Source organism: Carettochelys insculpta, chromosome 23 (assembly GCF_033958435.1).
Source record: "Carettochelys insculpta isolate YL-2023 chromosome 23, ASM3395843v1, whole genome shotgun sequence".
Classification (NCBI taxonomy): Eukaryota; Metazoa; Chordata; order Testudines; family Carettochelyidae; genus Carettochelys; species Carettochelys insculpta.
The window spans coordinates 22360956-22374564 of NC_134159.1; the positions used below are offsets into that span (position 1 = coordinate 22360956).

General features: G+C 61.7%; 1 protein-coding gene across 2 annotated transcripts in view; it reads right to left on the minus strand.

Moving 5' to 3' along the window:
• Positions 1–13609, minus strand: part of PLEKHG5 (pleckstrin homology and RhoGEF domain containing G5) — a 77612-nt gene that overhangs the window by 57098 nt on the left and 6905 nt on the right. Inside the window, exon 1 of one of the 2 annotated variants that reach the window (XM_074975646.1) lies at positions 3846–3950. The exons of the other annotated variant lie outside the window; for it this stretch is intronic. The gene's annotated coding sequence lies outside the window, so the exon portion shown is untranslated. Of the gene's footprint in view, positions 1–3845; positions 3951–13609 lie in introns of those variants that run through there. 2 annotated transcript variants of the gene reach the window in all.

Genomic DNA, 13609 nt, shown 5'->3' on the forward strand with positions numbered 1-13609 from the left:
AGAAGCACCCACCTTCGTGGGCACACCCCACAGCTAGACAGGCATCTTTTTCCAGAGGGAGGAGGCGGCTGAAGGCACGGGGAGGAAAGGGACCAGCTGCCCAGCCCAAGTACCCCTGAGTTCCCCAACGGGGAAGAAGTGGCTCTGTCTCACGAACGCACACCACCCGATAAATCGTTCAGTCAGGCTCTGAAGTGCTAGTGACTGCTGGTTTGTTTTGTTCCCCACGCTGGGCAGCCATCACTTCAGAGAGAGATTCGTGCTGGTGTGACTGAGCCTGACGCCCTGCAGAGAACCGACAGGTTGGTGTAAGTACCGCCTGTGCCTTCCCAACCTTTCGTCTCCCTCCGCCGTGGTGCCATCAGGCACTTTCAGGCCACCCCTCAGCCAGATGTGAGCCCGGGCCACTGTGCTCAACGCAGTAACGGGGCACACGGAGCCGAGCGGAGTCCCTGTCAGGCAGAGCCACAAAGCTTGGCACTGCAGAAAACCAACCCCCCATGACTAAGGCTGACCCTCGTGGCGCTGGGCTGGGCTGACTGGCTGCTCCAGGCCAGTCCCTCTGCCAAACCCTCTGGTGCTGGAGTACGGCCTGGCTTCCAGGGCTCACAGCTCATGCTGGCTGGTCGCAGCCTTCCGCTGGCTACAGCCCTACGGCCTCGCGCACACAACGCATTGAAAGGCCATTCTCCTGGGTGCTCAGCGCCAGGCCCAGCCGCTGCTGCTCTGCAAGGGCCCGCTCCATGGTACCTTTCAGTGGCCCAAAGGACTCCCGCGTGCAGACATGCTGCCTTCTCCTCCCAGCCTAGCTCTCCACTCAGCGCTCCACTCACCTGCTCCCAGCACGAGGCCTAGTCCCGCAGCCCCCCCGCCCCCCGACCTCCTCCCCAGCCAGTCAGGATTTCCAGCCCAGCATTCCAGCTGGGGGCTGAGCTTGTCCAAGTGCCAGCCAGGGAGCTGAGGAGCTGTGAGCAGCCAGGGAAAGCAAGAGTCGCGCCCAGCAACTTCACAACGGGCACAAGGGGCTCCACCTGCCTCGTCCAGGCTGGCCCAAGCCTGGCCCATAGGCTCTCGCTGTGCACTGTCACTTATCTCCGGACTCTGCCGCTGTTAAGCCAAGGCCTCCTACTCTGCCACTGGCATCCAGTGCACCTGCCCTCACACCTGGCTCGGCGAGTCAGCAGGGCGGTTGCCTCCCTGCCACTTCCCACTCACCCTTACTGTGCTCTGGCACATTTCAGTGCATGCCCCCCTCCCCACACTGACTCCAGCTGCAGGGCACAGACCAGCAGGGAGAGCCTAAGTCCAGGACCTTAAATATCCAGCCACATCTGTCCTTTCCCAGCCATTAGGTGCCAGGGATGGTGGTGGCACAGAAAGGGGCTCCAGCTCTGCCCCAAGGCTGCGCCTGCCTCTGCTCCCTTCCCCTTCTCTCCACGGCACGTGGGGCCTCCAGAGCTGGCCGTGGTGGTGGCACAGCTACAGCCTGCTCAGGACTGAGACACGGGGCACACGCTGAAAGGCTGCATGGACCTCCAGAGGCCGTGCTGGGTCCACCCACTCCCAGGAGAGCAGGGCAGCACCTCCCAATCCCCCATGGGGCTAAAGCCCAGGAACTGGTCCCTCCAGGTGGCAGTGCATCAGGAACGAGGCCACTCTCCAGCCACTGGTCTGTGGTTCCTGACGCTCCGCTGGCGAGAGCAGTGCACCCGGCTGGCATGTCCAGCAGAGCTCACAGTGCTGTGCTGTAACCCAGCCCAAGAGCGGTTCTTCACCTGTCCTGTACAGACCGTGGGAGTCAGCTGCAGCGTGCGTGTTGTCCATTGCTGGGACCCGCCCCCTTCAGACACTGGCTTAGAGAGCAAATCCCCTGCTTTGCTGCAGAATGCACCCTAACAGCTCAGCCAGAAAGGGCTGAAACCCAAGTGGAAGGGCCAGGAAAGGGGCCTTCCAGCTTCGCACTCTTACACCAGCTCGGCGGCTCTCATGCAAAGAGCTACCCCCCGCTGCTGTAACCGCCCTGGCCAGGCTGGTCAGAGAAGACTGCAGGAAGGCAGAGGCAGGAAGCTCTGTCACCCACCAAGAAAAAAGAGCCCAGAAAGCCCTTTGCCAAGCAGCTCGCCATGCTCCAAGAGGCTGCAGCTCCCCAGCAGTGACAGCCAAGCCTGTGGCCCCCTCAGTGGGGGGGGGCTGCCACTACTGGGTTTCCAGCCCAGAGGAAGAGCCCAGCATTCACCCACTCATGAAGGACACCAGAAGGGCAGGGTCCTTCCTGGTCCCTCGGATGCACAGCAGGAGCAGGAGACTTTCCAGGTGCATGTGTCAGAAGGAGAAAGCAGAGTTGGGAGACACAGATTTCACGGGGGGAGGCCCCAGGCCCTGTCCCCCACTGCAGGCAGAGGCGACTCTCACTCAGCAGGGGAACAGGAGGTTATCAGGCAACAGGGACACTGCCTGGAACAGACGTCGGCACAGAAACCAGAAGCCATCAGTACACTCCATCTTGGCGGTCGGGGGGGGGAGTCCCAGAGGGGGTCATCCCTCAACTGGGGTCCTGGCTCCCCTTCCTCCCTCTCCAGCCAGACCAGACTGCCCCACTCAACTGCCCAGTTCCAATTCCAACCGCCAGGCCCCTCCTCCCGCCTCTGTCCTGCTTGGGGTGGGGTGGGGGGAACGTCACCTGGTTTCCTGGTTTACATAGAGCAGAGTGGGCCTGGCCTACATGGGGGAAGTCATCACACCAAACTCCCATCCCCACTAGGCACTGCTGCTGCTGTGCCTAGGGAAACTGAGGCACACAACTGGTGTTACTGCAGCCAGCAGGAAGCACATGAACCCCTCACACGCTCCACTTCATCGTCACAGCAGACACCACAGTGCACTGAGGAAATGTGTTATCTGAGCCCTGCTCCCTGGGCAGCTCTGGGGGGTGACGGCTGGAGGAGGACAGCAGCCAACGGTGCTTGTGACCTCAGGACAGCCGTCCCTGGAGGGAGCCCCAAAAGCAGGTGTGTGTCACAGACTGGCAATGGCCAGGCCTGACGTGTTACATCCCCCCTACCAACTGCGGGCTCAACAGCCACGGACAACGCCTCGCTGCTGCCAGGTCCCTGCTCTGCGCCTGCAAACGCCCTCAGCTGCCCCAGAGCGCGGCGGCGTTCCCACAGGCAGCTGCCCCAGAGCGCGGCGGCGTTCCCACAGGCAGCCAGCGTGGGGGCCGGGAATGAGCGCGGCGGCGTTCCCACAGGCAGCTGCCCCAGAGCGCGGCTGCGTTCCCACAGGCAGCCAGCGTGGGGGCCGGGAATGAGCGCGGCGGCGTTCCCACAGGCAGCTGCCCCAGAGCGCGGCGGCGTTCCCACGGGCAGCTGCCCCAGAGCACGGCGGCGTTCCCACGGGCAGCCAGCGTGGGGGCCGGGAATGAGCGCGGCGGCGTTCCCACAGGCAGCTGCCCCAGAGCACGGCGGCGTTCCCACAGGCAGCCAGCGTGGGGGCCGGGAATGAGCGCGGCGGCGTTCCCACAGGCAGCCAGCGTGGGGGCCGGGAATGAGCGCGGCGGCGTTCCCACGGGCAGCTGCCCCAGAGCACGGCGGCGTTCCCACAGGCAGCCAGCGTGGGGGCCGGGAATGAGCGCGGCGGCGTTCCCACAGGCAGCCAGCGTGGGGGCCGGGAATGAGCGCGGCGGCGTTCCCACAGGCAGCTGCCCCAGAGCGCGGCGGCGTTCCCACAGCCAGCCAGCGTGGGGGCCGGGAATGAGCACGGCGGCGTTCCCACAGGCAGCCAGCGTGGGGGCCGGGAATAAGCTGTGCTTTGCCAGCGCCGCAAAGGCAAGCAGAGAACTGCAGTACCTCTGCCTGTGCTCTGCACACTCGCCCGAGGCAGCAGCAGCAGCAGGGCCTACGGGAGGGAGAGGAAGCGCGTCCAGGTGCTGGAGCACTGCAGCTACTCCTGTGCAGGCACAGGGACACGACCTTCCTCGAACAGCAGTGAGTTCCCTCCCCAGGACCAAGGCAGCGAAGGCGCAATCCTGCAGCCCCCGCCCATCGGCAGCCAGCCAGTGACGCTAGCGCCAGCAGGGCTTCCCACCCTGGGTCTGCAGGGAGCCCGTGCACAGCACTAGACCTGCATTAAACCCTGCCTCTGGGGGAGCGCCTGGGAGCCAGGCTCCAGCGTTCCCTGTAAGCTGGGTCATTGCACAGCGGCTCCTCCAGCGCCGCCCAGCTGACTTACAGCGCGGCCCATGAGGTGCGTTTCTGCGCTGGTGCACGTAAAATCGATTGCCCGTGGGATCACTGCCAGGCTCACAGGTGGGCAGGGCCAGAGCCCTTCTGCAGCCCCAGCGCGAGGCTCTGGTGAGCTGCTCCCCTTTAGCTAGGCACCCCCCCACTCTGGCGCACATCAGCCATACAGAGAGGAGCTCTGCCGAAACCAGCCCTTCCTGGCCACAGCCCAGGCAGCGGAACGCCCACAGGCTGGGAGAAGCGCTGGGTCCAGCCAACAGGAGAGCAGCCTGGCAGTGCCACAGGCAGCTGGTGTCACCTGCCTGCCCCAGCCCTCGCTGGCTGCCCCCAGCGTTCCGTCCTGCCCCCAGCGTTCTGTCCTGCCCCAGCCCTCGCTGGTCTGCCCCCAGCGTTCCGTCCTGCCCCCAGCGTTCTGTCCTGCCCCCAGCGTTCTGTCCTGCCCCAGCCCTCGCTGGTCTGCCCCCAGCGTTCTCTCCTGCCCCCAGCGTTCTCTCCTGCCCCAGCCCTCGCCAGTCTGCCCCCAGCGTTCTGTCCTGCCCCCAGCGTTCTGTCCTGCCCCCAGCCCTCGCTGGTCTGCCCCCAGCGTTCCGTCCTGCCCCCAGCGTTCTGTCCTGCCCCCAGCGTTCTGTCCTGCCCCAGCCCTCGCTGGTCTGCCCCCAGCGTTCTCTCCTGCCCCCAGCGTTCTGTCCTGCCCCAGCCCTCGCCGGTCTGCCCCCAGCGTTCTGTCCTGCCCCCAGCGTTCTGTCCTGCCCCCAGCGTTCCGTCCTGCCCCCAGCGTTCCGTCCTGCCCCAGCCCTCGCTGGTCTGCCCCCAGCGTTCTCTCCTGCCCCAGCCCTCGCTGGTCTGCCCCCAGCGTTCTGTCCTGCCCCCAGCGTTCTGTCCTGCCCCCAGCGTTCCGTCCTGCCCCAGCCCTCGCTGGTCTGCCCCCAGCGTTCTCTCCTGCCCCAGCCCTCGCTGGTCTGCCCCCAGCGTTCTGTCCTGCCCCCAGCATTCTCTCCTGCCCCCAGCGTTCTGTCCTGCCCCCAGCATTCTCTCCTGCCCCCAGCGTTCCGTCCTGCCCCAGCCCTCGCTGGTCTGCCCCCAGCGTTCTCTCCTGCCCCCAGCGTTCTCTCCTGCCCCCAGCGTTCTCTCCTGCCTTTCAGCCCCAAGCAAACTGATTGTTTTGCACAAACCTGTGTGGCTGAGCCCAAACCCACATGGTCAGCCAGTAACATGCTGCAGCGCTCCTGGGGCTCGGGGGTGTCACGCCCAGCACTTAGGCCAGAGCTCCTGCCTGCAGCAGACCAGCACAGAGAGCAGCGCCAGCCCTCATCCCCTGGACAGACAGGGGCCATCTCTCGGGCACCGGCTGCCTGACTTCTCCCCGTGTAGGTAGGAAACCTGAGCTTGGCCCGAGCTGCCAGCCCCAGGGGAATGCTGGCCTGGGAGAGCTGATACCACAGCGTCGCCCCTGCCCTCTCCCGCTGCCCCAAGGGCCTGGCTTTACCTGCCACACAGGGAGTCTGAGGGCTACTCTGGTGCCGAGCCTGGGCGCTGAGACTGTTACACTGCCAAGCCCTAGGACACGCTGCCTTGGCAGCTGGGAAACCGAGCGGCAGGGCACAGTCGGTCTGGGAGACATGCTGCATTGGAGCCCCCCTCCTGGCCCAGCATGGATGGGGGTGGGCAGCCTGGGGCCAGGGGCATTCAGACATCAGAATTCATCTAACCAGGCACCTGGACTGCTGAGCAGCAGCACCCAGGCTGAGTTCACACCTCCCCTGCCCTCCGCAACTGCCTCCCCAGCTGCAGCACCAGGAACAGGCCAGGGGAGGGCTCACGCCATGGCTACCTTGTCTGGTCCCTCCCTGGGGCACCTGGCACCGGCAGAAGACAGCACACTAGGCTAGATGGACCTTTGGTCTGACCCAGGCTGATCATTATTGAATGAAACCCAGACTAAACCCAACCATGGTACAACTCAGCTATCGAAAGCGCCGTGCATGGCTCCTGGGAGCTTGGTGCTTCGGGCTTTATATTGCATGGCCACCAGGAGGGCCAGACTCTTCCGCTGAGGAGAGTTCCTGCGACAATACGAGCCTGCAGAGGGAAGGGGCAGCCAGGGGCTCTTTGCTGGGTAACTGGATCTGGGTTTGCACCTTCCAGACATCACGAGCTTCCCAGAACCCACTGCCTGTCAGCCCAGGCTCCTCTGAAAGCCCGGTACAGGGGCTGGAGAGAAAGGGGAGACCATGTCACACCCAAGGGAGCAGTAGCTGCAACTGATCCTCTTTATGAGTGTGTTATACACACACGGGCCCAGATAATCATTATAAAAAAAACAAACGCCGGGGGAACCATGGGAGCAGAGCTAAAGGAACCCTCTGCGCTGAAAAGAGGGGCGGCGATGGCAAAGGGAAAGGAAACGGCTGCCTGGAACTGGGCAGCTCTCGTACGGAGCCTAGACTGGAACAAGTACTTGTACGGTTCTCCCTCCTGGGGCCTCCCAAGGCTTCTGGCCTTTTGTGAACCCCTCAGCAGCAAACCTCCTCGCAAACAGCACAATTTCCCAAGGTTTGGGCAGCAGCGGAGTCTGACTCTGCCCCTTGCAGCCCAGGCGCATACCACAAGTGACTGGAATTGTATTCCCACAAATTCCAGAGAAGCTGCACAACTGAGAGACCAGCCTGCTAAGGATTCGTTCGCTGGCAGCTTGGAGAAGACCGGTGATGTAAGGGTGAAGCCCGCAGGCTAAAGCTGAGCTTTTACCTAGGGAAGATTTAAGCTTAGGCCTACCAATTCGTAAAGCGTTTATCAGATGCTGATGTAATTCTCTCCTGGGGAAAGCCAGCCCGTAACTGTAACACGGAATCGAAGGAAATTCCCCTCCTGGAGAGACAGGTCATTGAGGCCTCTTCAGCTTGTGGCAAACCCGCAGGTTGTGCGCCTAGAAGAGTGGTGTTAAGGAGCACTGAGTCAGAGCTGGCCTGGCTGGTGGGTGGGACCCAAGGCAGCATGCTGAGAGCAGGCCCAGTCCATGGGCAAGGAATGGTATAGTCAGTTGGGGCGCTGGGCGCTGAAGGTGTAGAGCCCAAGGTAACTGCTCTGCCCTCAGGCCAGGCCTGCCCTCAGTGTTTCTGGGTGAGCTTCCCCAGGGCGAGTGTTACCAGCAAGTACACAGGCCTGTCCAGGGTTTCATACATGACCAGCTCCCACAACCTGGCAGTGCCTAAGCCTTAGCACCTTGTTTCTCTCCCCACCTGGATGCTGCCATCAGACCAAACAAACACGCTCCCTTTCCCCCTGAGCTGGTTGTAGAGGAAACACCCAACTGCTGGCTGCACAACAGTTTTCAAATACTTGGACATGAAACTCCCAAGAAGTCCTTCCCAGCTCCCAAATGAAGTGCTGGCACAGAGCTGCAGCTGGTCTGTGCCCAGGGCTGTTCTTTGTCCAGGGGACAGCACAGGGCCGGCTTGTATTTAGCACCTACCGGAGTGAATTCCAGCTTGTCTGCTCCTGCCAAAAGCACCCAGGTTACACGGTGCTTGACTGCATCGCAGATTTCCCTTTGACCCGTCGCTCTAGGCACTGTCAGCAGATGACTCACAGCTGGAGCTGCAAAACCGCCCAAAAATGTCCAGCGCAGAAATAGGCCAAAACCACAAGCTTTCCCTAATATGGAGATTTTATCAATGGGCTGCAGAACAGCGGCAGGACAGTGCGGAAAATCCCTGTTTACCCACAGGCTGAGGAACGCAAGGAAGCCCAGGGAGACGGGCAGCCCTATTGCAAAGGGTTGTGGCCAGCCGGCTGTGGGCATGCCTGGCACTGCTGAGGTGGTGCAGGCCAGTGTCCTTGCCCAGTTCCCACTCTGGTGAGCACGTCCTGCTGAGCTCTGTTCCCTTGGCACTTTTACTGTCGCACAGTGATGTTCTGCGCCCTCAGAGGGCTGCCATGTTCCCCTGCAGAGGGGCTGCAGGTGCCCTTTCCAACCCGGCAGGGCCCCTGGGAGGGTCAGCTCGTACCGTGCCTTGACATTTTCAAGTGACGAGCACTAAGGAAGGCTTCCCCATGAAGCTGTTCCACGAACAACAAGCCACTCTCGCTACAAGTCCACTTGCACTTGGCCAGACACAAAGCTGGCTCTGCAAAGGGGCACATGGCTCTACGCCTCTCCTCTGCCCCTGCTCGCACCAGCCTAGTCCCCCTGCTGCCCACCCTGCAGCTTCCGAAGAGCACCCCCATGGTGGCTGGGACGGGCCAGTGGCCAAGAACGACGGGGTGCTAAGCCAAGCCTTGGAGAGGAGAGCACGTTCCTTAACCAGCCCGTGGCTCCAGCTCCTCATCTCACATGACCCCCTGTGGCTCCCACTCACTCCAAGTGCAGGAGACTCACTTGAATCCGACTGTCCCCAGCTCCATGAACGCCTCCACTGTCTCTGGGCACAGGGCTGCCAGACCCGCCTGGGCACACGCCATCACTCCCAGCCACAGCCAAAGAAGCCAATCTCCAGGCTACAGGTGTCACTGCCCAAGAGTGCAGACAGCTGGTCTCGCAGAGACGGGCTGATGGAGTCGAAGCTACTGATTGGTTTCAGCTACTAAAGAAGCACGCCCGTGGCTGTGCCTAGGGAAGGTGACATGAAGAGCCAGACTGCTGGAAGGGAGCCGAGCCTGGCAGAGACGGAGGCCAAGGGGCTCATGAACTGACTCAGCTAGGCCAGGAGTGGCATGGAAAACAGGCCTGGAATGGATGGACAGAGCGGAGCAGGCAGTGGTAAGGGACGCAGGTGCAGTAAGCACTTTGTGCAAGCTCCAGTGGAGCTCAGAAGCTCTCCCCAGCCCCCGGGCAGCATCCCTCCTGCCTGAGGGCTGGGTGTATGGGGGTGCAGCACCCCCAGAATTTCCCGCTTTGATTCAGATGCACAAAGCCAGACCCTGCCCAGAGGGTGTGCTTGACTGTGGCACCTGCTTTCCCTGGCCCCTCAGCTGTGCCTGGCAGGTGCAATCTGAACTCGGCCCGGGGCTGGAGAGATGAGAGGGAGGAAGGGACTTGGGGGGCAGGTGAGATCACTGCAGGGTTACTCAGCGGGAAGCAAAACTTGGTGCAAGGTGAAGTTAAGAATTGTAGCAGCAGCCGCTCCCACTGGCTGCTCTGCTCCCTCCCAGCCCGGGGGCAGCCACGAGTGCCATCCTGCTGGCTCAGGGGCTGTGCGCTAGGGGATGAAAGGCGCTCTGGCACGGCCAAGCGGGGTCTCAGCACTTGGCCAGACGGGGATGTGCCTGTGGTATCAAAGCAGCCAGGGATGGTGGAGCTCAGGAAATACTCGGCAGGATCTACCTGCTGCCAAAGTCAATAATGAAACCAGAGCCTTCTAAGGGTCCAAACACATCAGGCCTTGGCCTCCTCCCTCCCTCCCTCCGCCTCCACTTTATTTTCTCCCAGCCCATGTCCTCCTCCTCCTGCCAGGAACTAGGAGCCACAGAACAACTGCCCACAACCAAACAGTGGCTTGTGCCACTGGCTGAACAATAGCTGTTGGCTAGGTATAAGCAAGGAGGTGGGCTGGCTCACATGCCGGGAGGCCACAGCATTTCCATCTGGCAAATGCAGGCGGAATCAGGGCCCCGAGCCTCGTGGTGGAAATAGCTTCAGCAGGCAAGTCCCTGGGCTAGAAAGCACTTTGCAGGCTCTGGGCCGCAGAGGAGACAGCCCAGGCCCTGTGGTCACAGCTCTGGAAATGGAAGAGGAGCAGGAGGAGACAGCAAGCTTGTCCCCTGTGGAAGCAGCTTGGGCAGAAGCCAAGGAAGACATAGGCACAAAGAGCAGCAGCATGGCACACTGGAGGATGCCCACACCCAAAGAGATGGGCACACAGGCCTGGTCAAGAAGGCTCAGACCTGGGGCCTATTTACCCCAAAGTCCAGGGCTACGAAGGCCACCACCAGGTGCTCCAGAGGGAGGGGCAGGAAACCTGCTCCCTAGTAGCAAGAGATCAAAGCTCAAGCCTCAGGGCTTCAACCAGTCTGTCAAAATTCATTCTTGCCCCACCTCGGATAGCTCTGGCCTGGTCTGTCCCCCTTGGGCCTTCGGCAGGTGGTGAACGTCTAACTCTAGACGTTTAGGTCACACAGCAGCTCCTGTAATCCAAGCAAGTCCAGGCCCCGCAGTAACATCTGCATCCCAGGGATGGGGCTCCTTGTCTGCAACTCCCCCGCCTAGGCTCCTGGCGGTGCTGCACGGCACTGTCCAGCCTAGGACCGAGCAGGCGCCCCCCCGCCTCTGGGCGCCAGCTACGCTCGAGGTAACGGCTCAGCGCCAGCACAACAGGTCTGGAGCACCAGGAGGCTTTAAGGCTCAAAAGTGGCCAGCGTGGTAGGCCGAAGGGTTCCCTGTTGGAGTGACCCAGCATTGGTGCCTATGCCCTTGGCCAGGTTTCAGTGCAGCACCAGCATTTCAGCCATCTCACCTGCTCTCAAAAGAGAAGGCAGCTGGTGATGTAGAAGGGCCCCTCGGCGAGGGCTTGGATTGCAAAGGGCTGTTCCCAGGGCTTCCTGGAATCAGCACTACAGAGCCAGGGAGCAGGAAGCCAGCCCTGGGACAGCCCTGCAGCTGCCCATCTGTGCCATCACAGTGTGGCTGGTGGCACTGGGGACAAACGGAGCTGCAGGAGGGGAGCACTGCACTATCGCCAGAGAGGGCAGGGAGCCAGACATGGGGGAAGAGCCTCCGGCACTGCTCGGAGGGGAGAACTTCACCACCGGAAAAAAGCCCAAGTACCGTTTCCTAGACACCAGCTGCTAGCCCCAGCCATGGTCTCCAACCTGCGTTAATGCACAGTGCTTCACTGGGTCTGTAAGACAAAGCCTGTTGTGAAGCTTTTCTCAGGCGTGTTTCCTAGCTGTAAGCCGGCAGTCGCTCAGTCACCCCTTACCAAGGGCACCATTTCAGACACTGGAGCAGACGGTCCTGGCTCAGCAGGGGCCCAAACACTGGCCCCAGGTGTGATGGGCCGATGGGGGGACCGGGGCTCCGGCGGCAGGTGGAGAGAGGCCTGTGCCGACAGCCTGAACGCCGTCTTTGGCAGGTCCGCCTGGCAGAAGCTGCAGCACGCCAGGCCAGGCAGCACAGGTGGTGGGCCGCGGAGGGTGCAGCGCTGGAACAGCGTGGTGTGCCTAGGTCAGACTGGAGCCTGCGCAGCAATGGCCCACATGGCGGTGGCTTGAACTGCCCAACAGCAGCAGTGGTAGCAGAGCTGCAGTGTGTGCGGCTGACTCTTTCCTGCTTGTAGCAGCAGCGTCAGAGAGCCAGCCTGGGGGTTAACAGCCAGTGGTGTCTCTGGGAAGGGGTTGCACCTGGCAGTGCTGAGCAGGCACTAGCCGTTCAGACCTGCTGTGAGGTGGCCACGTGCCAGCCTGTTAGCGCGATTAGGTATGAGCTAAATCGGGGCTGAGCTGATTAGTTCTGGGCAGGCAGTTAACTTATCAGGCTGAAGCCGTGTCTACACGTGCACGCTACTTCGAAGTAGCGGCACTAACTTCGAAATAGCACCCGTCACGGCTACACGTGTTGGGCGCTATTTCGATGTTAACATCGACGTTAGGCGGCGAGACGTCGAAGCCGCTAACCCCATGAGGGGATGGGAATAGCGCCCTACTTCGACGTTCAACGTCGAAGTAGGGACTGTGTAGTCGTCGTGCGTCCCGCAACATCGAAATTGCGGGGTCCTCCATGGCGGCCATCAGCTGAGGGGTTGAGAGACGCTCTCTCTCCAGCCCCTGCGGGGCTCTATGGTCACCGTGTGCAGCAGCCCTTAGCCCAGGGCTTCTGGCTGCTGCTGCTGCAGCTGGGGATCCATGCTGCAGGCACAGGGTCTGCAACCAGTTGTCGGCTCTGTGGATCTTGTGTTGTTTAGTGCAACTGTGTCTGGGAGGGGCCCTTTAAGGGAGCGGCTTGCTGTTGAGTCCGCCCCGTGACCCTGTCTGCAGCTGTGCCTGGCACCCTTATTTCGATGTGTGCTACTTTGGCGTGTAGACGTTCCCTCGCAGCGCCTATTTCGATGTTGGGCTGAGCAACGTCGATGTTGAACGTCGATGTTGCCGGCCCTGGAGGACGTGTAGACGTTATTCATCGAAATAGGCTACTTCGATGTAGGCTTCACGTGTAGACGTAGCCTGAGTGACTGGCCGTGTCACCATCACTTAGCCGGCATCGCGGAGAACAGCCCTGCCCAAGGCTGCTGGGCAGGTGTGGAACACGGAGGCGCCTCCCCTGTGCCTTTCCTCCCAAGCTGCTCTAGGCATGGCGCTTGCTGCCCATGGCCTCGCGGGTCGCGGTGCCCAGCAGGCAGAGGGTGCTGCCCAAGGACATGGCAGTGGCAGCCATGAGCAGCAGCTCCAGGAGAAGCCAAATCCAAAGTGCCTGGCCTAGAACACGGGGCTGGGACAGCTGCGGAACTGAATGCAGAGATACGGAGCTGAGCGTGGCCATCGCAGAGGCCAGACCCAGCCCGGTTCCTGTCCCGCCCATGGGAGCTCTGCTGCTGCCCCAGCAAGGGAGCAGGACCAGGCCTAGCCCTACAGGACCCAGCAGGGGAGGCCCCTGTGCAATCCACTGAGTGGGGCTGGTGGGGGCACGAGCCCTGCCGGTGCTTCGGATCCCCACTCTCTTTCTGTTGGCAGGCGCACAGCTGATGGTGCGGTCTGGGAAGTGCCCCCCACTCATAGTCACCAAGTCCTGCTCCCCTATGAGCGAAAACCCTGGAGCTGCCAGACGCCTTCCCTTCCTGCCACCGATGCCCAGAGACCTCGACCCAGGGAAGCAGTGCCTTGCAGAGCCATAGGATTAGCCAGCCCAGCTAGCAGGGACCTCGTTGGGAACACTGGCAGCCGTGAGGGCAGCTCAAAGTTCAGTGGGAAGTCCAGAAGTTTGCTGTGATTTCTCCCTTTGCCCTACGGTGCTAAGCGAGAAACCCCTCATTCACCTTCCTTGCCACCCGTAAGAAGGAGTGAAGTCATTAGCCAAACAGCTGCCCTCCGCCCTTCGCCAACACCCCCAACAGCTGCAGCCAAGGGCAGCCCCCTGCCCTTCTGGGTGAAGCCATAAAAACAGGAGACTGTCCCTTCCCCTAGCAGCATCTCTCCCCTCCCCCAACACACACAACAGCCTTAAGACCTGGATGAATGAATGATTTTTCTGTCAGTCCCAGCAGTGTGAACAGACAGAGGACTTGGCGCCCAGGGCTGCCAATCCGTCCCTTGTAACGTCCTTAAGGAAAGGGGAACCTCTGGTAGCAGTGCAGGGAGTTAACAGGAAAGGCAGCAATTAATGCCGGGGAGAAAGAAGCTGCATGCTGATGGAGCAGGCAGCCCTGCTTGCTGTGCACAAC